Here is a 21,035-nt window from a genome sequence, read left to right as displayed (position 1 = left end):
AAAGGTTCAGAAAGCTGAAGTCAAGAATGTTCAAAGGAAATACCATTCACATTTTTCCTCAGGGGAAATATGGTAAAAGTTGGAGAAAAGAGAAAAAAGTATTTGGTTGGTTCAATGAATATTTTAGAAATTTTTGTTTTCGAACCAAAAAGCAGGTATTATGTTCAAAAGATGATAGATTTTCTTCAAATAAATGGGTGTGCAAGAAACATACGTCAATGTTGAATCTTAAATGGGTACCAAAAGTCCCATAAAAAGTTTTGTCCTTTATCAAAAAAATAAAAATAAAAAACAGAAAAGGGACAAAATCTTGTGAAGATTTAGTTAAATATATGAAATTGTGTTGAAGAAATCAATTTTATTGATTTTTTAATTGTTGCAAATGACAAAAAGGTAAAAAGTTGAAAAAGTGGGTGAAAAGTGACATTTTCTGCAAAAAGAAGGCTGTCATCTGACACATTTTAGCAAAAGGGGTACAAGTTGTCAGTTCACTGTAATCAGGAGGGTCGGATTCGCATTTATGCAAATATTGGGGGTTAGATTCGGAGTTATTGACAAAAATTGTTTAGTTTCGCGGTTAAGGGCATATCTTGTCAATTCAAAATGCGAAGGTTGTTTTCGGAGGTTTTGGTGAACATCTTATGCTCGTTTCTTGAAACGGAGGTGAAGACCAGTCAAGATGCGAATGTCTCAATCAGAATATGAAGCAACGAACTCAAATCTATTGTTCATCTACGAACGTGCGGAGGCATTCGTCGTCCTTGATTCGCAATCGGAGTGATTCGCAACTACAACCTTTTAGATTCGTATACGAAAGTAATGATGCGAGAGTCAACATGCGAAAGTCACAATTATAGGTTCATGTTCTAGGCTCCATTCACATTTACAGTTAACAAGTTTTAGAATCTATAATCGTTTCGTACTTGGATTGAACACTGAAATCGGATGCATGAAATTGAAATTTTGGGTGTTGTTACCTATTTTCTTGGATGTGAACAATCCTAACAAAAGCGAAACTAAAATCATTTAGAAGCAAAAATCGAAGATTTTCATGAAATTGGAATCGGAGTTCTAGACTTGCATCTTATTTGGAAATTGGAATTGAATGTCAAGAACTCATAAATCTCATTATCCAACTCAAAATCGGAGAACTCATAATCAGATGAGTTCGTATCTAATAATCTCGGTCGAAGTTGAGGTGCTCATGTAGGAACAGTAATATCGCAATAAGAATACACTAAAGATTACAAATCAGGACCTCTATGGCATTCAGAGTTTGATAATCAGATTCACAGTTTCTTGGAATCAAAAACCGATTCGGTTTTGACTTTGTAAAGTCAACACGTGTGTTCATCGGCTCAGACAAAAAAGATGGTTGTTTTTACAAAGTTGGTCCCTATTCTTTCCGATCTTAACAGTTTCTACCCCAGCTCTCAAAATTCTTTTCAAATTAAGTGGGTTTTTACCATTTTTACCCCTTCTTACCAAAAAAAATTCATTTCTAATCCTTTTCTTTGGTCTTATTCTTTTTAAACCCTGCTAAAATAATTGCTTCTTACTCCATTCCTTTTTTCCAATATTTAAAATCAAAAAATACAAAATTAATTTTTTTTATTTTTTCGATTTTAAATTTTTGAGAATTAAGGATAATCCAAAGGGATTTGTTTCATCTAATCCGACGGGTTTTTGAAGATTGTTGGTGATTCTTCTTAACTTTTCGGATTCTCTCAATGGTATTTGTTGAAGATTCAAGGGGAGTGATGATTATTCAAGAGGGAGTTCATATTTGGAAGATTATTTTTATTTCTCTCGCTTTGAAGACCCCATGTGCCGATGAGTCTCACAATTTAGGGGGAGAAATGCCAAGAATATCGGAAATTGTGATCTTCATCGGTTTCAACATCTAGGGGGAGATTGTTGAGTATTTGAGATATTGAAACTGATTTGACATATTTGGTTATTTAGGGAAGCCTTTTTAGGGTTAATCATTTTATGATTCCCTACGGTGCCTTTACAATAGAAGTTCTTAATCGAGCTCTTCTAAGGCATTGGTTTTATATTAAGGCATTAGTTTTATATTTATGGCATATATTTTATGTTCCCTATAAATAATCATTAGGTTAGATTTTGAGGTAAGCTTTTTCTTGATTAGGGTTTTTCTTTGTACGTTCATGTCATAATCAATATACACAACAACCTTTATTAGATTACTTACATATGATGGTGATTGATTCTTGATTGTTCTTGATATTCCGCATTTGTCATCTCAGTTTTAATCCTAACAAATGGTTAGAAGGAGGAAGAAGGTGTCGGACTCTGGCGGTTACAGGTAAAAGGATTAGGGGAGGGAGGGGGTCTGCTCCGACAGCCTCCCATGTTCTTTTTCTTTTCTTTTTCTTTCTTTTGTTTTGACTGAAAATCAATGGAGTCTTGGTGGGTTTTGGGTTTGATTGTTTTTTATATAAATTGATGGTGTGTTTGATTAGATCGTTTGATAGTGATCAATATGTTTAATCATTAGATTTAAGTTGGTGTTTTGTTGCTTGAAATTGACAGGAAGAAGATGAAGAATGGTGGTGTAGAAGAGGTAACAACCTCTTTTTGTGAATTCGATGAGAATGAAGAAGAAGGATAACAACAACAATGGTATTCAGGGGGTTGTTTTGGCAGGCTCAAATAATGGGAGGAGAGGTGTTCCTGACAACTTTAATTTGAGAAGAAACACATTGTTTGTAAAAGGGAAAATGACACATATAACCCACCAACTTTTTAGGGTTGGCTTATTCAGTCCCTAATGTTATTTTTGTGTCTTTTAAGGGAACAAAGTTGGTTGTGTCGAGTCTAAAACGTCATTATTGAGAAAACGAAGGGGTAACCCGATTATCCCTTATGACAACTCACGTATTTTTACATTTTAATAATTAACAATAATACGAAGGGCCCATAACTCTCTATCTCTCTCTCTCTCTCATATACTTTAATTTGGATCTGAAAGTCAAACTTCTCCAACAAGCCTATGCAGTAAGTTGCTTTTGTCACTTGACCAGAAGTGTTATACACAAATGGATGAAACTTGTTAAAATCCTTATCTGCATCTTCCTTGGACTAACCACGCCCACCACCATTTTCATGTGATATTGTATTGACTTACATAAGATGACATATCCCTCTAAATCCTCACAGCCTTATTCCTGAAATACCACCATTAGTACCACCTCTCCACCACCACTAAACCACCGTGAACCACCAACAATAATCATCAAATCACACCATAAACCCACCATACAATCTCCCACTATTACAGGCTAGAACCACCACCAGGTCCCTCCTTCCCTTTCATGTTTCAACAATCGATCACCATCCTCCACCCTTCCCCTTGGACCGTGACTAGCAGCCACCAAGGACCACCCACAACCACCATCGTGATGTTGCTAAGGAATTCTGACAACCAACCATCGCCTCCGTTCCTCCCCTCTTTTCTATTGACCGAAGCAAGAAGACCCAACAGTGGGGGCTGCCACCTACTGCCGACGCAAAACACCACTCCAACCACACTCGTCCATCTGTTTTGTCAAACAAACGCCAACCAAACACCCCGCTGCTGCTACAGTGAGATCAGAATGTTCAGATGCACCGGAGGCGTCACAAGGTTCCATGGAAGTTGTTGAAAAAAGATTCACCGGAGGTGAAGAAAAGGGTTTTTGTGTGCCTTGAACCCATCTGTTTACACCATGACCCCTACCACATGCTTGGAGATCTCGTCGGGATGAAAAAGCACTTTCGGAGGAAACACAACAACAATAAGTTGTGGGTTTGTGAGAAATGCTCAAAGGGTTATGTTGTACAATATGATTACAAACTTTTGGAGAAAATGCACATGAATCGAACTGAAAATTAAGTTATGTCAAAGTAAACGATAATCATAACTCAAAAGTTTTAAGAGAGAGAGAGATAGATAGATAGATAGAGATATCGGTGGGGCCTAAGTGTGATATATCTATTATTCAAACTGGCTAAAACAAGTAAATAGTCTAAAAAAATAGGTTACCCACAACTTAGTTCCCTCATAAAGCCATAAAAAAAATTTAGTGACTAAAAAGGTAAACCCTAAAAAGTTTTTAGGCTATATGTGTCATTTCCCCTTTGTAAAATTATATTTGTGTATAGTTTTGTATAAAAGAAAAGTGTTTACTTTGTGTTCAAGATTGGATGTGTTGATATGTGGAAGTAAACTTATGGTTTTTGGTTGTCATTTTTATATAATTGGTTTGATTTTTGATAGCTTTCATGTATTTTGTGTTTTCTTTGGGTGAAAATTGAAGCAAAAGCTTTTTCCTATGTATTATGTTTATAATCTATGGATTGATTTGTACAATTCATTCAATGGGTATGTTTTTGGTTGAATTTGGGTATATATATATATATATATATATATATATATATATATATATACTTCCGGAATTAGTAATATTGTGTGTGTGAGATAATACACAACAATGAGACAGGAGAAATAAGAATTTGATCATTTAGAAAGTTATAGTCCGTTAAAAATTCATAACTCTCTCATATTATTTCCGTTCTTGATTGTCTTTGTGACAACCGTCAATTTCCGGTCAAGTCAAAGTCAACTGAAGTCAACAAGTCAAATCGTTCGACTCAATTTGCCGTGGTTAGTGGTTACTAGAGTTTACGTTATGTAGTTTCTAAACAACTTGCTATTCTAATGAGAGATCATAAATCGAAAAGTGCGTACATCTAGATCTCCTTAACCTAAAACTGTGGTATGTGGCAAGCCAAACCGATAAAACAATGTTGCATACTCATCGGGAGTGTGTAAGATCCTTAAACAAGGCTTAACAGAGTTTACAGACCTTACTATGCGAAGTCGGACACTCACAAATGTCACACACGAAACCTCTCTCAATCGTTTTCACTCTATCTCACTTTAATCGAGGATCTCTCCCAAATCTCTCCAAGTATGTGAAATCTCTCCCAAATCTCTCTTTGTATGAGAAATCTCTCCAAGAATATGAAATCTCTCCCGAATCTCTCCAAGTATGTGAAATATCATTTTGGGCGTTGGGTAAGATCTGGAGTTGCATATTCAGATATGGACTCCTCTAAGTCCTTGGAATTATAAAGTTGCTGAATTTATCAAGCTTGGTCCTTCTCTTTGGCTAAAACCCCTTCCTTAGCTTGGTTTTGGCAATTAAGAGCTTGCATGCACATAAAGTTTGCAACTTTACGTGGAAACCATGCCTTAGGAGGCTAGATCTGCAATCTGGAACTTTGGAATTGCTTAAAAACGTATGAACACAAAAAGGACTGAAGGAAGTCGTCGAGTCCCTTAGACAAATCGACGAGTCGAGTAGGGTTTGCCCGTTTTCGAGATTCCGAGTGATTTCTGTGAAGGATTGGGGTTTTTGGTCTGCATGGATTTTTGGTCTTCTGAACATTGAGTAACTCGAAGAGTTACATAGGTAACTCGACGAGTTGAAGAGTAACTCGGGTAACTCGACGAGTTGATGGATGCACTCGACGAGTTGAGGTCAACATTGACTGTTGACCTTGACTTTGACCAGGGTTGACTTTGAGGATATTTATGGTAATTTGGGATTGTGACAAGTCAATTACATGATGATTATAAGTTGTTGAGTTGGAGCAGCACGTGGGATTAATCTGATCTTAGCTTGTCAGTTCAGCATTCACGAGAGGTGAGTCTCCTCACCATACTAATGGGTCTAAGGCACCAAGGTCGTCCCATTTTATGATATTTAGTACACTATATGAAGTTATATTATGAGGCATGATATTTGGTTATGTGCTAGGGAGTATGCTAGTTGTAAATGTGGTATGCTTGTATGGAAGGCCATGGGAGAGCCCATGGCTTTCCTAAAAGACCATAGGAGAGCCCATGGCAACCGGATGTAAGACCATGTGGAGAGCTCATGGATTTCCTATTAAAGAGCATGGGAGAGCCCATGACACTTAGGTGTAAGACCATGTGGGGAGCCCATAGCATCCTGGAGTAAGACTCTGGGGACGAGCCCACGACATCCCTATATGTTGTATGCATGGCTTATGTGTATATGTAGCTGTTATAGCTAATATGATATGTGTTTATGTGGATTGTATGTGGGGTATGCTCCGGGGAACTCACTAAGCATTAGTTTACAGTTTGTGGATTTGTTTCAGGTACATCTGAGCCCAAGGGCAAGTGCAATGCTTGATGGCGCGTTATGCACTCTCTCTCAGGCATTTTATGGGACACTGATGATTGGAATAATATTGTTATTGTTAAGAATTTGAAAACAATTGTATTGAGATTTTATGGTTTATGGAAAGTGTTTTGACTATCTGAAAATGAAAATTTTCTTTTGAAAATTTGGGTCGTTACAAAAGTTATGACTATTTATTCAAGCCTACCAAAATTTAAATAAAAACTAATAGAACAAAGATAAAAGAAGAACATACAAAACTCAATCAAGGTTTTCACAAATCATTAGATATAGTTTTCAATTAAAGGACCAAAAGTTTGAGTTATATTCATTAAAAAAATATTAGTTTTTTACTTTTCCTATAAACTTTGATGATTTTCTATAATTAAAAAGATATATAATTGATTTTTTTCTTTCCATAAGTTACCTCAATTCAATGGTATTCTATTAAAATAGAATTTAGAGAAAATAAATTTGGATTTGTTTTGTTTAAAACTAAATTATTTAAAAGGTTCTACACCTAAACTTAGATACATAACAGCCACATATTCACTTTTTCAGTTGTTACTTGTTAGATTGTACATCAAAAATATATAACATATATGACAGAAAAATTGGCCAACGGTGACGTAAAATATCTTCTCTGATAAATAAAGGTTTTATTTGCCAATTGTTATATTTTCATTCATTTTGTCACATTTATTTTGTGGTTATTTTGAATTAATTTTTATTCCATATGTAATTTTGTGGTTTTCCTATTTTATTAAATTCTATATGATATTTAAATTTAATAATAAGTGCATATCAATTTCATTAATAGACTTTCCTTATATTTTCAAACTTTTAAAATAAAATCTCATTAATTTGCTTTGGTTATTCATCTAAACTATTTGTTTAAATTTAAAAAAGAAAAAAAAAACACTTTAATTTTAATAATTCAATATTTTTTTAATTTTCTTATAAATTCAAATTTCTTAAAATGTTTATATATCTTAAATTGTTTTAAATACATTGATGTAATTCACCTATATATCATATATCACAGAAAAATTGACCAACAGTTGCCAGAATTATGTTTTATAACACAGTATATTTTATTGTAATGGGACGCAAATGCATGTGTCAAGGCATGATTGGCGGTCAAAATTTAGGAATGATTGAAAGATTTTTTATAACATTGGATACAACTAAAGGAAAGAGAGTGCGTTTTTAACAATAATATTGATTTGTAGTTTCACTGAATCACTTATTGTACTTATTAAAAAACACTAAAACTAAAAAAAGGATATATTTGATTGAAAATAATTAACAACGAATCACTTTTATAATTTCCATTTTGATTATATAAGCATATCTTAAACATTAAATAAAATTATCCATAAGATTCTTAGGCAATGAGACAACGTATAAAAGTATAATCATCTGTAATTGTCTGTAATATTCCCTTCTAATTCTATATTACTTAATTACATAAATCTAAAAAATTGGTAAATTAATGGATGTCAAAGGATGAAAGGAGGTTGTTAGCACTTCCCATAATACGTGGTGTATATATATATATATATATATATATATATATATATATATATATATATATATATATATATATATATATATATATATATACCCTGTTATAATAAAACAGTACATTTTTTGCCACGTGGCATCTCCTAAACCTTTCTAAACCAAAGTGAAGTACCAAATATACCCCTCACACATATTACACCTTAGAAGATTTGATTTTTGGAATTTGAATTTTAAATCTTATGCATAAATTGGTTACTTTCCATGTTAATCCTTCAAAATCTTAGCCCCAAATCTCGGTACCTTTGAATAGCTATGGATTTGATTTCAAAATCCCTAACTCCCTTCTTCTTTGTCATTTCATGTACGCGTAATCAACAATTGATATGGAGTAATCTTCTCTGGTTGATGATCTAAACGTAAGTGATATAATTCCATTCTTTTTCTCAATTTTCGTTCCTTATGTCGTTTCTTTATCTTTTTCTCTCATCAAGCCCTAATGTGTGCACTGAATTTCAATTCCTAAACCTTCGGTCTTTCTCTCGCCAATCCCGAACGAATGTTAATCCGCATCCGCCACCATCACCACCACCATAGGTATGAATGCTAATTTCTAAACATTCGGTCTCTCTCTCTCTCTCTCTCGTTGATGCTTTGATTTGATGAATACGATATCCTCAATATCTTCCCCAAAGTCGATCATTCTAGGGTATTCTTTATGTGCTTTTATTCATTTTTTTAACTAATTTAAGTTTGAGTATTAATCGCTTATTGGATTTTGTTCAATTTTAATTTTACCTAATTTTATTCATTCTAGGGTATTTTTGGCATGTGCTTTCTTCTTTGTTGGCGATAGATATATCTCTAATCTATATACCAAATGCTTTTGTTTAACAATGTGCAGGGTTTGCTTGTAATACACAAAATTCATCCATGTAATATGTGTGAAAGTAGAAATCAAAGCATCTGTTTCTTTAACTCGAATTAGAGACATTGCTCAAAACACCTGTTTCTTTTACCAGGTTGGATTTGGATACTATAGTACTGGTTTTCACATGCTTTAATCTTTGTATTGTTATTGTTAAATTTAAAGATTAGGTATCTTTAAGTATCTTAGTTTAATAAGAAAACGAGTTTTCTTATAAAGTTTTACATCTTCTGTTATTGTAGTATGCATTGAATTTGGAAGAGTATGATATTGCAAAGCAATTCAGAACAAACTCAATGAGGTTTGATAATCTTATTCTGTTACCTTATCCATTTCATTTCATTCTAATTCTTTTGTTATTTAATTCCATTCCATTCAACCAAACAAAACCTTAAGGATTTGTGTCACTATGTCGAATATATCAAAAGCATCCATTCATAGCGACAAATTTAATCAAAATTTTGGATCCAAATCAATATTATCAATTTGTTTCTAATGATGATCACAATCAAATATGTAAAACTTTATAAACTTTTGAAAAAAAAACCTTTGCAATTTTTCATGAGCATATGAATGACATACATTGACTTACTGTTCTAATTATTTTCTATAAAAGGTTGAAGTTGAAGTGATTAAGCAATAGGAAATAAAAATGGGATTATCTAATAAAAGTGAAGCTCAAGATAGCGGATTAAGCTTGCTGTGTATGCGGTTATTTTCTTATAATGTCATCTTTTTTTTAAATCTTCATTGGCGTTTATCTGATACAAAATTCTAAAGTTTTTGTACTTTTTGTTGTTATTTATTATTCATTTTCGTTTTTTATATTTCTTATCCTACAGAGGGGACTTGTAAAATGCAATTAAGAATAAATTTATTCGTTGGCATCTGAATTACATGACCAAATTTCAAAGCTTGAGGCTCATTCAATGGCTACATCTTGAAGCTTTTCAAAATGCTCAATTTGTATTTTGTTTAGGCCACAAAGTCAGACACAAAAAGTTTGGTATATCATATATCTCTCATTTCTACTCAATTACAGCAGTGACACTTGCTTTGCATTTGGATCATTGTTCTAACTGGGTAGATTTTTTTAAAAGCTTTTGATGTTCTGAAAAATTAGTGTGGTGGTGATAGGACACATAGTTGTGGTTTGTGGAATGGATCAGGTATGCTGTGAAACAAGGTCGTGGACGGAAAATGCAAATGTTGACCAGTTGACTCGTGGTTCTGGTCAACCATATTATTAGGTTGTGAAATTAAAAGCCCCATTTTATATATTTTTACTTTTATTTTTCAAGAAATGATTCAGCTTAAAAAAATTAAGCTATTATTTGTTACTTCTTATTTTAGCTATCTATTTGTATGGTTAGAAAGAGTTTTTTTCTTTGCTTATTTCTTGCAGATCTTAAAAAAATGAAGATCCAAATCTATATATGGTAAGTAACAGATTCTTGATAATCTCTTTTTAGAAAGATGGAGTTTTGTTTCTTTACTTATTTCTTCCGGGATTGCATTTTTGGTGATGATCAGATTATAAGTAGCGGATAACATGTGCTTCTAATGGTGTAATGCTTCAAAATTTATTGAAAATTTAATGTTTTCATTAATAATTATTATTTTTATAGCTTATATGTTATATTAGGGAAACTTGAAGCTGCACAGGTTACATGTACGCCAAAATGCTTAAGTGAAATACTTAAGTTTTGTCAAAATGCTTAAGTGAAATACACCTTTCTGCTAGATCATAATATGTATCTTATCACTGCTTGTATATTCTTATTTAATACGTTTATTTAAGTTTTTAACATGCTCTCATGTTGATTCAGATGCCATTTCTACATACATTAGAATGGAGAAGTTTTGTTCGGCGGTTCTGGAAAAGAAAACTTGTATGGAAAGTCAAAACTTAAAGTTGGGTTCTCTTAAAAGGTTTATATTGGTTTCTTTATTTCATTAATATAAAGTTTATATATGTTATGTAAAATGTATAATTTTCTTTTAATTGTAGAGGTTTCTTTTATGTCATCAATAGATTCAACGATTCCACCAGTGAATTCATTATTTGCCAAACACTACCTAAATATATGCAATATGTATATGGTTCCAAGAAGCTTAATTATTGTTGCATACAGATTCAGCCGCTTGAAGTCGTAAAACAAGATTGTAAGGTCTAAACAATAGATCAGTCAAGTCTTTTTGTTTTTTTAGTAACTTAATTCACATATGTTGAAACTTTTATTGTCTAAAATATAAAGTAAATGTGAATGATAATTTCATTTGATATAAAGTAAACCGGTAAGATGACTATTTCTAAACGGTAATAACAACCATATTGGTCTAATACGCACAAAAAAAAACTTAGTGACCTAATACGGACAAACTGGAAACCTTATTACCCTCCTAAGTCATTAACCCTAATTTTAAAAACATTGAGAATATATGACCATCAACAGTAAACTACTTCGTTTAGAACTCGCGTCGTCCCATATAACCTGCTACTCCTCTATATGACGAAGGTCTTCATCTATAGTCGTCCCTTTGGGGACATTCGATAAAATTGGAACGATACAGAGAAGATTAGCATAGCCCCTGCACAAGGATGACACACACAAATTGAGAAATGGTCCAAAAAATTTTTAACCCTCCGTCGTCTTCTCTGGAACCCTAATTCCCTTTTCAAATGCTAATAGAGTTCAATTGCAATTCTTACGTTTCAGTAGTTCATCTACTGAAGTCATGATCAGACAACATGTGGATTCTATGGTCATATTGATCTTCTTGTTGATGTCTTAAACTATTTGAGGCAAGTAAGGGTGATCTTTCTTTCTATAAAGTCTCCTTTAAGTTTTTTATTTTTCCTGTCATTAAGTTTCATGCTTTATAAAATTCAGTTTATGTGTTGTATATAGTCTGTATGTGTTTGTTTATGTGCTGATTTTTTTATTCATTTTGCAAATTCAGTTTCTTAGTTCATGTTGTGGTTTACTTTTTATAAAATAATTGATAATAGACATCCTTTGCAAGTCCCTGTTGGTTTTACATTTCCATTTGTTATCAAATGTAGACATTGATGGGAGGTATCAAAATGAGATTGTTTTTGTACATATGGATGTGTTCATGTAAACATTTAAATGACAAAAAAGAAGTTATTGATAAAATGTTGCATATTTATGTAATGGAGACCATCAATCATATGAGTTTTTGGACTTAGAAGTTCTGAAAGGGTTGTGAGATAAGTTTAAATGGAAGCAACTATTTTCAGTTAAACAAATCAGTCACATTGATTAGCAAGCATGTTTTCTAAATAATTAGGGTTAATAACTTAGGAGGGTAATAAGGTTTCCGGTTTGTCCATATTATGTCACTAAGGTTATTTTTGTGCGTATTAGACCAATATGGTTGTTATTACCGTTTAGAAATAGTCATTTTTACCGTTAAAACCGGTAACATGACTATTTCTAAACGGTAATAACAATCATATTGGTCTAATATGCACAAAAAAAAACCTTAGTGACCAAATACGGACAAACTGAAAACCTTATTACCCTCCTAAGTCATTATCCCGATTTTATATTGTATTTACAACTATAAATAATACAAAAATTTATATAATAGCTCTTTTACTATATATATATATATATATATATATATATATATATATATATATATATATATAAACAAGTAAAAGTACTATTTCTAAACGGTAATAACAACCATATTGGTCTAATACGCATAAAAAAAATCTTAGTGACCAAATACGTACAAACTGAAAACCTTATTACCCTCCTAAGTCATCATCCCGGTTTTACATTGTATTTACAACTATAAATAATACAAAATTTTATATACTAGCTCTTTTACTATATATATATATATATATATATATATATATATATATATATATATATATATATATATATATATATATATATATATAATATGAAATGTAAACTAAATTATACAATATGCTTTGATGGTTCCAACTGCGCTGCTATGGTTTGTGGAATAATTCTCGTTATGATTTGTATTTCATTAACAACTATAAATAATACAAATATTTACATACATGCCCTTATACTATGTATATAATATGAAAAATAAATTAAAACAGACAATATGTTTTAACAGTTTCAAACATAATTTAAGATGTTTTTGTTTTATTCCGTCTAGTCTAATTCCATGTACCAAACACTACCTAAATGGCAAAGAGATATACATACAACTATACAAGGGACTTTAGTAACATTGAGGACGATGATTAAGGTGTATGTATATGCATATCTTTTTTAAGGCCATGCGCTAATTTGTACATTCGTATGTAGGAGTTGTAAGGCAGTAAGGCTGTGTATCAAAGTTGTAAAGGTGGTCAGAGACTTGACAAAAAGATTTGGGGGAGATTTTTATTTGAGAGTGCATCCTCATACTTGATTTTTTTTTTTTTTTTTTTTTTTTTTTTTTTTTGTGAGTTTGTGCATGAAGGAGAACCTTATGCAATATGGTTATATGTTCAAATAGATTAGGGGTGTGTATGGTTGTGCATCAACCTTGTACCCTTTTATAATTTTTTTTTCAAGGTCGTATGAGCCCATTAATTGGGAAATTTATAAGTAGATTTACTTGTAGAGTTTCATGGGTGTCATACTTTATTTTTATGACTTATAGGAGATCAAGGGGCATTTTAAAGAAGTCAAGAAGCTTCATTCACAAGCTACTGATGTAAGTACATGATATTTTAGTAAATATCACTTGTTATTATATCCCTATTTTAATAAATAAATAAGTTTATTTTCCTATTTTCAAGTGTCACGATATTAGAAATCTTCAACAATATTATATGTTACCTATCATGCCATATGTCAACCTATTAATTCTTCATTTAAAATTCAAAATTTTAAATTTCCTACTCTAATTACATTAAATTAAAAATAATTAATTTTTCATTTTAAATTTCACACTCTAATTACATTAAATTAATAACATTAGAATAAAAAATAAAATAAAATTAATATGTATTATAAGGTGATGTAATTTCATGTATTTATTTAAATCAACGATTATAGTTTTATATAACTAAAAAAATACATCTTAATTAATAATTTATTTAAAATAATTTATTCGAAAGAATTGAGTAATAAATTTAAGTTTTTACTATGAAAGTTTAATTAATTTTATAACTTAGGTTCTCACGGGTTATTAATTAGTGTATTTATAACTTTTTACTCTACATATTTATCTTTGTATTTTTAGAAGTAATGAGATTTTAAATATGAAAAGATTTTCGAGGAGATGTATGTTATGTATCACTTGTTATTATATGTATTTATAACTTGTTACTATATGTACTTATCTTTGCATTTTTAAAAGTAACGAGATTTTAAATATGAAAAGATTTTTGAGGGACATTTTTAAAAAACTATTATCATTTTCTAATGACATTGATGTTACATAAATCATGACCATGTTGCATAGGTAAAGAGATCAATATGGCTCGAAACATAGAGATGACATGGAAATCAAATTATGGTGACAAGTTGTAACGCCCCGATTCTCAGGTATTGTTTAAATAAGATTTATTGGGTTAAGCTCTACTCGACGAGTTGGTTGACCTACTCGTCGAGTAGCAGCAAGGTGGGATCGCGTGTTAAGTGACCTACTCGACGAGTCCATATTGGGACTCGGCGAGTAGGAGTTGGCAGATGAAACCCTAAATCTCGGGGTTGCACCTCTATTTAAAGGAGCCTCAGCCTCCTTTTGCCTCTTTGCAGTCTTTGAGAGCTCCTTAAAACCCTAATTCATGTGGTATTCCATTTTGGTGTGTCTTAAGCTTGGAAAGAAGGTTAGCAATAAGAGAAAAGCTAGAAGTGCTAAGGAATTGAAGCAAGGAAGGTGTGGGAAGCAGAAATTACCACAACTAGCATCCCTTGGAGGTATCAAGTTGACATCCTTACTTCCCTTTTTCCTTTTTGTTGAGTTTTGGGGGTTTTCATGGATTTTGAGGTTGATAAGGTGGGCTATGGGCTAGATCTAAAGTTGTAACTTCAGATCTGGACCCTCCTTAAATTTTAGAATCATAAAGTTGTTGTGTTGGTCGTGATTGAGGTCCCTCTTGGGCATGAAGCCCCATTAAGAGCTTAAATTTGGCATTTAGAACCTTTGTAGCTATGCATGCACGTAAAGTTTACAACTTTACGTGAAAAGAATGCCCTAGAAGCTTGGATCTGTGATTTAGAGCCGCTGCATGGCTCAAAATAGGCCTGTATGGAAAAAGGACTGAATGGACTCGGTGAGTCGCAAGGTTGACTCGGTGAGTCACATGAAGATGGTCGTGAACTCGACGAGTTGGATGAACAACTCGGCGAGTCGGATGAGTTTTCCCTAGGATGTGTATGCGTGTGTATCCGTCGAGTAGTAAGGAGGGAACTCGACGGGTGTCCTTAAAGTTTGAACGAGAATCGAAGGAACTTGACGAGTCACCCTGATGACTCAACGAGTTGGAATGTGCTTCAAGGAACTCGGCGAGTAGCCGAGGGTACTCGCCGAGTTGGGGTTAAATGGAATGTAGACCTTGACTGCGGACTCTGACTTTGATCAGGGGTTGACTAGTGGGTTATGGAGTACCTTATAAGCTTAAGGACTTATGAGTATATTGTACTATGATCATAGGTGGTGGAGCCTGTGTCAAGTGATCCGAGAGAGTTGGAGTTTATCTTCCGAGTCGACATCTGCAAGGTGAGTTATCCTCACTATATCGATAGGGTCTACGACACCAAGGCCGACCCTTTAGTTGTTATTGTTATGGTATGCTACATGTGGTTATGATCTGTTAGATCGGAATCAAGGTAGACAGTATGTTATGCTCTTATGATCCGTAAGGATTGGTATGTTAGTGACTTGCTAGGTCGGTACTCTAGTTACGAGAGAATTCTATGATTGATGATTAGTGAGATAGATATGTTTGATGTTTGTATATGCCAGTATATGATAGTTACGCACACATGGTTATTTTCTTGCTGGTTGGGTTGAGGCGGTCCTGCTTTGTGATGAAGGCCAGCATACCCTATGAGCGGTATGGGGAGGTTGCAGGCCCACGTGGCGGACCAGTCATGCCGAAGGCTCAGGATAGATTCAAATAGATTGTAGGCCCAGTAGGGCGGTCCAGTCAGGCCAATGGCCCAGTATGTATGTTGATTGATTGATTGTTACTGATATGGCATTGTCAGTATGGTATTGGTATTTTGGAGGTAGCTCACTAAGCCCTCGGCTTACAGTTTTCAGTTTATTGTTTCAGGTGCTTCAGGAGATCATGGCAAGGCGAAGGCGTGACCGTACCACTCGTCATCCTTATGTTATGATTTTGGGACACTCTGATGGTTATTGATTTGAAAACATTTTTGTAAACGATACTATTTGATTTTTATTTATGATTGAAAAGTTTAAATTTGACGTAAAATTTATGGATGTTACAAGTTGGTATTAGAGCCTTGGTTTGAGTGAATTGGAGGAACACTCGTGTGAATCCAGTCTCAAATCAAGGAGATTTTCGGAAAGTAAGTTTTAAAAATGGTTTTCAAAATAAAGGATGGAGGATGCAGAGGGTACGATCAGCCGAAGCCTGTAAGTAAACCCCAAAATACCATACAGTTATTTGATATTCTGATATGTTAGAACAACATGCTAGTGCTAGGCTAGGGATCTTCAGGAATCGCATGATAGATTTGCCTGATTATATGATACATATTAGCCTAGGGTTTCTTGTATATGGAATTGACATCATAACTGTAGATGTTTAGTATATGCATCACGACTGTGTATGCTCAAGATCTTATAGTCTGAGAATGTCAGATTCGACCTTAGGGTAGGATTGGATATTCGAAAGTCTATCAAGTCCAGCGTTATGTGCGGCTAGCATACACTAGCGCTGCAGGGGCTGATGGAAGTTCCATGGATGTGTGAGTTGTGCAGAGATGTGGGATCAGTTGTGAGATAAGCGATGTCCCCTAGTAGTGAAGGTTGAGTGCACATTATGTTGAGTATAGTATTAGGGCGTTGTGGTGATACTTGAGACAAATATGGGTAGGTGTGGAAGGCAGTATGGGCCCATACTACTGAAAGCACAAAACCCATACGCGTAGCAAGGAAGTCACAACCCCTAGGATTTGTGGGTTTTGGTCTCCCGATATTATGTTGTTTATATGATGTCTTGAGTGTACCTTTCAGTATGGTGGTGACGAGACGTTTTGTTGCTGGGTCCGGATCAGGATCGGGATCCGGATCAGGGTCAGGGTCGGGAGACGGAGGGTTAGAGGTGTCGGTAGCACTTGAGCCTGTGGTTCAAATAGGGAATGAGGAGCTAGATGCCAGGATCCGGGAGATTCTGCACGATGAGGTCGCTGCGACTTTCCGAGCGCAGATACTAGAGATGTTTGGGTCGATCAAGACCGCGATGGTTGAATATTTTGATGAGCGATATGCAGCTCTGGCAGAGACAGCAGCCGCTGCAACCACTTCGGTTGTAACTGCGACAAGGGTTGGAGGAGGAGCCGGCAGGGCTTTCTAGTACCGGGACTTCGATAATACGAAGCCCCCGACATTTGATGGTACACAGGATGCGATCAGAGCAATGCGGTGGTTGTCTGACGTGGAGGATTGTTTCTTCACGTGCTCATGTCCTGCTAACCAGAAGGTCGGGTGTGCTCTGAACCTGCTTAGGCTCGGGGCAAAGGACTGGTGGAGATTGACGACATGTTCATTTTCTGATGATTAGCGGGCTGCTATTACTTGGGAGCAGTTCTGGGATATGTTTCGCACCCGCTACGTTCCGCGCGTGGAACGGGAGCGGCTTGCTCAGGAGTTTTTGACATTAAGACAGGATGGGGAGTCTGTGATGGAGATTACTCGGATGTTCACTGAGATGGCTATGTTTTTCCCGGAGTTTGTGTCAGAGCAGTCTCAGATGACTCGTTATCTGAGTATGCTCAAGACGGATATACGGCCGTTTGTGGCTACACAGCGTTGTGATACCCTCCTGGATCTACAGGAAGTTGCGAGGCGGCGTGAGTTGGAGATAGAGCTGCAGCTGAAGGAGCAGCGTCAGGCACCGGCACAGTCTCAGCCAGCGCCTAAGCGGTCTAAGACCGCTGATACATGGTCTAGGGGTCAGCAGAGCCGAACTTGTGGAAAGTGTGGCATGGTTCATTCGGGAGTTTGTAGAGCAGGTGGTGGGTGCCACAAATGTGGCAAGGAGGGGCACTATGTTAGGGACTGCCGTCAGTCCGCCCCTCCCGCAGATATGAGGATTTGTTACCATTGTCATTAGGTTGGTCACGTGAAGACCAACTGTCTGCAGCTCACCGCCAAGTCGGCGCCGGGTTCCGCGCCAGCTACTGTAAGGATTGGATATGGGAGGCCAATCAAGGTGGAGCCTCCGAAGGCTCAGGGTTGTGCCTTCCAGCTCACGGCCGAGGAGGCCAAGGTAGCACCGGATGTGGTTGCTGGTATGTTTTTATTCTCTGTCTCAATTATTGTATTTGTGTTATGTTTATGGATTGTACCTGTGATTAGGTACGTTTCTAGTAAATTATTTGCCTGCTTTGGTTTTATTTGACTCGGGGGCGAGTCGGTCGTTCGTATCTCAGACTTTCAATAGGGGGTTTAGTGTCCCGATAGATGATCTTGAGTGTTCGCTGCGAGTTTCGATCGCCAACGAGCACGGGGTTTCTGCTTCTTCGGTCTACCGGGGATGCAAGTTGGAGATTTTCAGGGTGTCCTTCCCAATAGATTTGATTCCTATCCCCATGGGGGATGTATGCGTGATTGTAGGGATGGATTGGCTTAGCCGTTTTGGCGCCATGATCAACTGTGAGGGACAGCGGGTGGTGGTTCGAACCCCAAGTGGGGGAGAACTGGTAGTATATAGTGAGGGCACCAGGTTGGGATCAGGGTTTTCTTCGGCAGCCAGGGCTCGACAGTATATTCAACACCGGTGTGCCGGTTATTTGGCGTATGTGGTAGATACGCGGGTTAAAGAGCAGCTCTCAGTTTCAGAGGTCCCGGTGGTTAGAGAGTTTGCTGATGTGTTTCCGGAGGAGTTACCTGGAGTGCCTCCGGTGAGGCAGGTTGAGTTCAGGATTGATCTAGTGCCAGGTGCGGCCCCTATCGCCAAGGCGTCGTACCGTTTGGCACCGCCTGAGATGCAGGAGCTATCATCTCAGTTGCAGGAGTTGCTGGGTAAGCAGTTTATTCGTCCGAGTAGTTCACCCTGGGGAGCACCGATCCTTTTCATCAGGAAGAAGGACGGTTCGCGTAGGATGTGCATTGACTATAGGGAACTGAACAAGTTAACGGTGAAGAACCGTTATCCGCTCCCGAAGATAGACGATCTTTTCGATCAGCTGCAGGGTGCATCTTGGTTTTCCAAGATTAATTTGAGATCAGGATACCACCAGGTCAGGGTGAGGGAGGAAGACGTGGAGAAGACCGCGTTTCGGACTCATTATGGTCATTACAAGTTCGTAGTGATGCCGTTTGGACTCACCAACGCGCCAACGATGTTCATGGATCTGATGAACCGAGTCTGTAGACCGATGCTCGATCGCTCGGTTATTGTGTTCATAGATGATATCTTGGTATATTCCAAGACCCGAGAATAGCATGAGGAGCATCTCAAGGAGCTGCTCGAGGTTCTGCGGCGAGAACGACTATATGCCAAGTTCTCGAAGTGTGAGATTTGGTTGCGAGAGGTCTAGTTCCTCGGACATCTTGTTAACCAGGAGGGGATTTTGGTCGATCTGGCCAAGGTGGAGGCGGTTGTGCAGTGGGAGATTCCGAAATCCCCCGCAAACATCAGGAGTTTCTTGGGTTTAGCAAGGTATTATCGGAGATTCATTCGTGATTTCTCCAAGATTGTTGTACCTCTCACTCATCTAACAAGGAAGGGGGTGGATTTCTGGTGGGGCCCTGAGCAGCAGAGGGCATTTGACACCCTTCGTCGATGTTTATGAGAGGCGCCGGTGTTGACACTCCCCGAGGGAGTTGAGGATTTTGTGGTATTTTATGATGCGTCCATCACAGGCTTAGGGGCAGTCCTCATGCAGAGGGGATGAGTGATAGCCTATGCATCGAGGCAGTTGAAGCCGCATGAGACGAGATACCCCACGCACGATCTTGAGTTGGGAGCGGTGGTCTTCGCTCTCAAGATTTGGAGGCACTACCTGTACGGGGTCCGTTGCACTATATACACGGATCACAAGAGTTTGAGACACATCATGGATCAGCCGAACCTGAACATGAGGCAGCGTAGGTGGCTGGATGTGGTCAAGGACTATGATTGCGAGATCCTTTACCATCCTGGTAAAGCGAACGTGGTTGCGGATGCTCTGAGCCGCAAGTCAGTTGGGTCCTCAACCCCAGCCAGGTGTATGAGGATGGCGGTGGATTCCCCGCTGGTGGGTTTGGTCAGGGATGCTCAGATTGAGGGTATGAGACCAGAGAACTGGAAGTTAGAGAGGATTAAGGGCGAAAGCGCCCGGTTCGTTCAGGATAGCCGTGGATTGTTGTCCCGTTACGGTCGGGTTTGGGTTCCGATGTCCGGAGGGGTTCAGCAGACAGTGATGGAGGAGGCTCATAAGTCTCGTTTTTCTATTCACCAAGGAGCCACCAAGATGTACCGTGATTTGAGTTCGAGTTATTGGTGGCCTGGCATGAAGCGAGATATCGCTTGGTTTGTTGAGAGGTGCTTGACCTATAGGATGGTCAAGGCCGAGCATCAGAGGCCGCATGGTAAGCTGCAGCCTCTGGAGATTCCCATGTGGAAATGAGAACGGATCGCGATGGATTTCATCACGAAGTTGCCAAAGACGAGAAAGGGGTTCGATGCTATATGGGTCATCGTGGATCGATTGACCAAAAGTGCCCATTTCCTAGCCATACGGGAGAGTTCGTCGGCAGAGAAGTTGGCCGACTTGTACGTCCACGAGATTGTCTCTCGCCATGGGGTTCCAGTTTCCATTGTTTCCGATCGGGATGTCCAAATTACTTCCCGTTTATGGCAGAAGTTCCACGAGGAACTGGGTACGAGGCTGCATTTTAGTACGGCGTTCAATCCGCAGACTGTTTGGCAGAGTGAGCGGACCATCCAGACCCTCGAGGATATGTTGAGGGCGTGCGCCATTGATTTCAGTGGGAGTTGGGATTCCCACCTACCGCTTGTAGAGTTCGCCTACAACAACAGCTATCATTCCAGTATTGGCGCCCCGCCTTTCGAGCTGTTGTATGGGTGGAAGTGTAGGACCCCAGTCTGCTGGGCGAGGTTGGGCACAGGGTGATGGGTCGGACAGAGGTAGTTTTGTAAACTACCGAGATGA

General features: G+C 37.2%; 1 long non-coding RNA gene and 1 other non-coding gene across 2 annotated transcripts; both read left to right on the top strand.

Annotated features, from left to right (window-relative positions):
- Nucleotides 1-8,619: 8,619 nt before the first annotated feature.
- Nucleotides 8,620-10,103, top strand: LOC145094481 (uncharacterized). Its single transcript, XR_013703375.1, has 3 exons — nucleotides 8,620-8,764; nucleotides 8,913-8,971; nucleotides 9,287-10,103. It is a non-coding gene; the product is annotated as an uncharacterized LOC145094481 (long non-coding RNA).
- Nucleotides 10,104-11,205: 1,102 nt separating this feature from the next.
- LOC145096563 (U6 spliceosomal RNA) lies at nucleotides 11,206-11,311 on the top strand. The gene has a single exon (XR_013703938.1). It is a non-coding gene; the product is annotated as a U6 spliceosomal RNA (small nuclear RNA).
- The last annotated feature ends 9,724 nt before the right edge of the window (nucleotides 11,312-21,035 follow it).

The sequence above is a fragment of the Lactuca serriola genome, chromosome 3 (assembly GCF_051521515.1).
Source record: "Lactuca serriola cultivar US96UC23 chromosome 3, Lser_US96UC23_V15, whole genome shotgun sequence".
NCBI classification, from domain to species: Eukaryota; Viridiplantae; Streptophyta; class Magnoliopsida; order Asterales; family Asteraceae; genus Lactuca; species Lactuca serriola.
The sequence above is the reverse complement of the archived record's forward strand: the minus strand, read 5'-3'. Positions and strand labels throughout refer to the sequence as shown.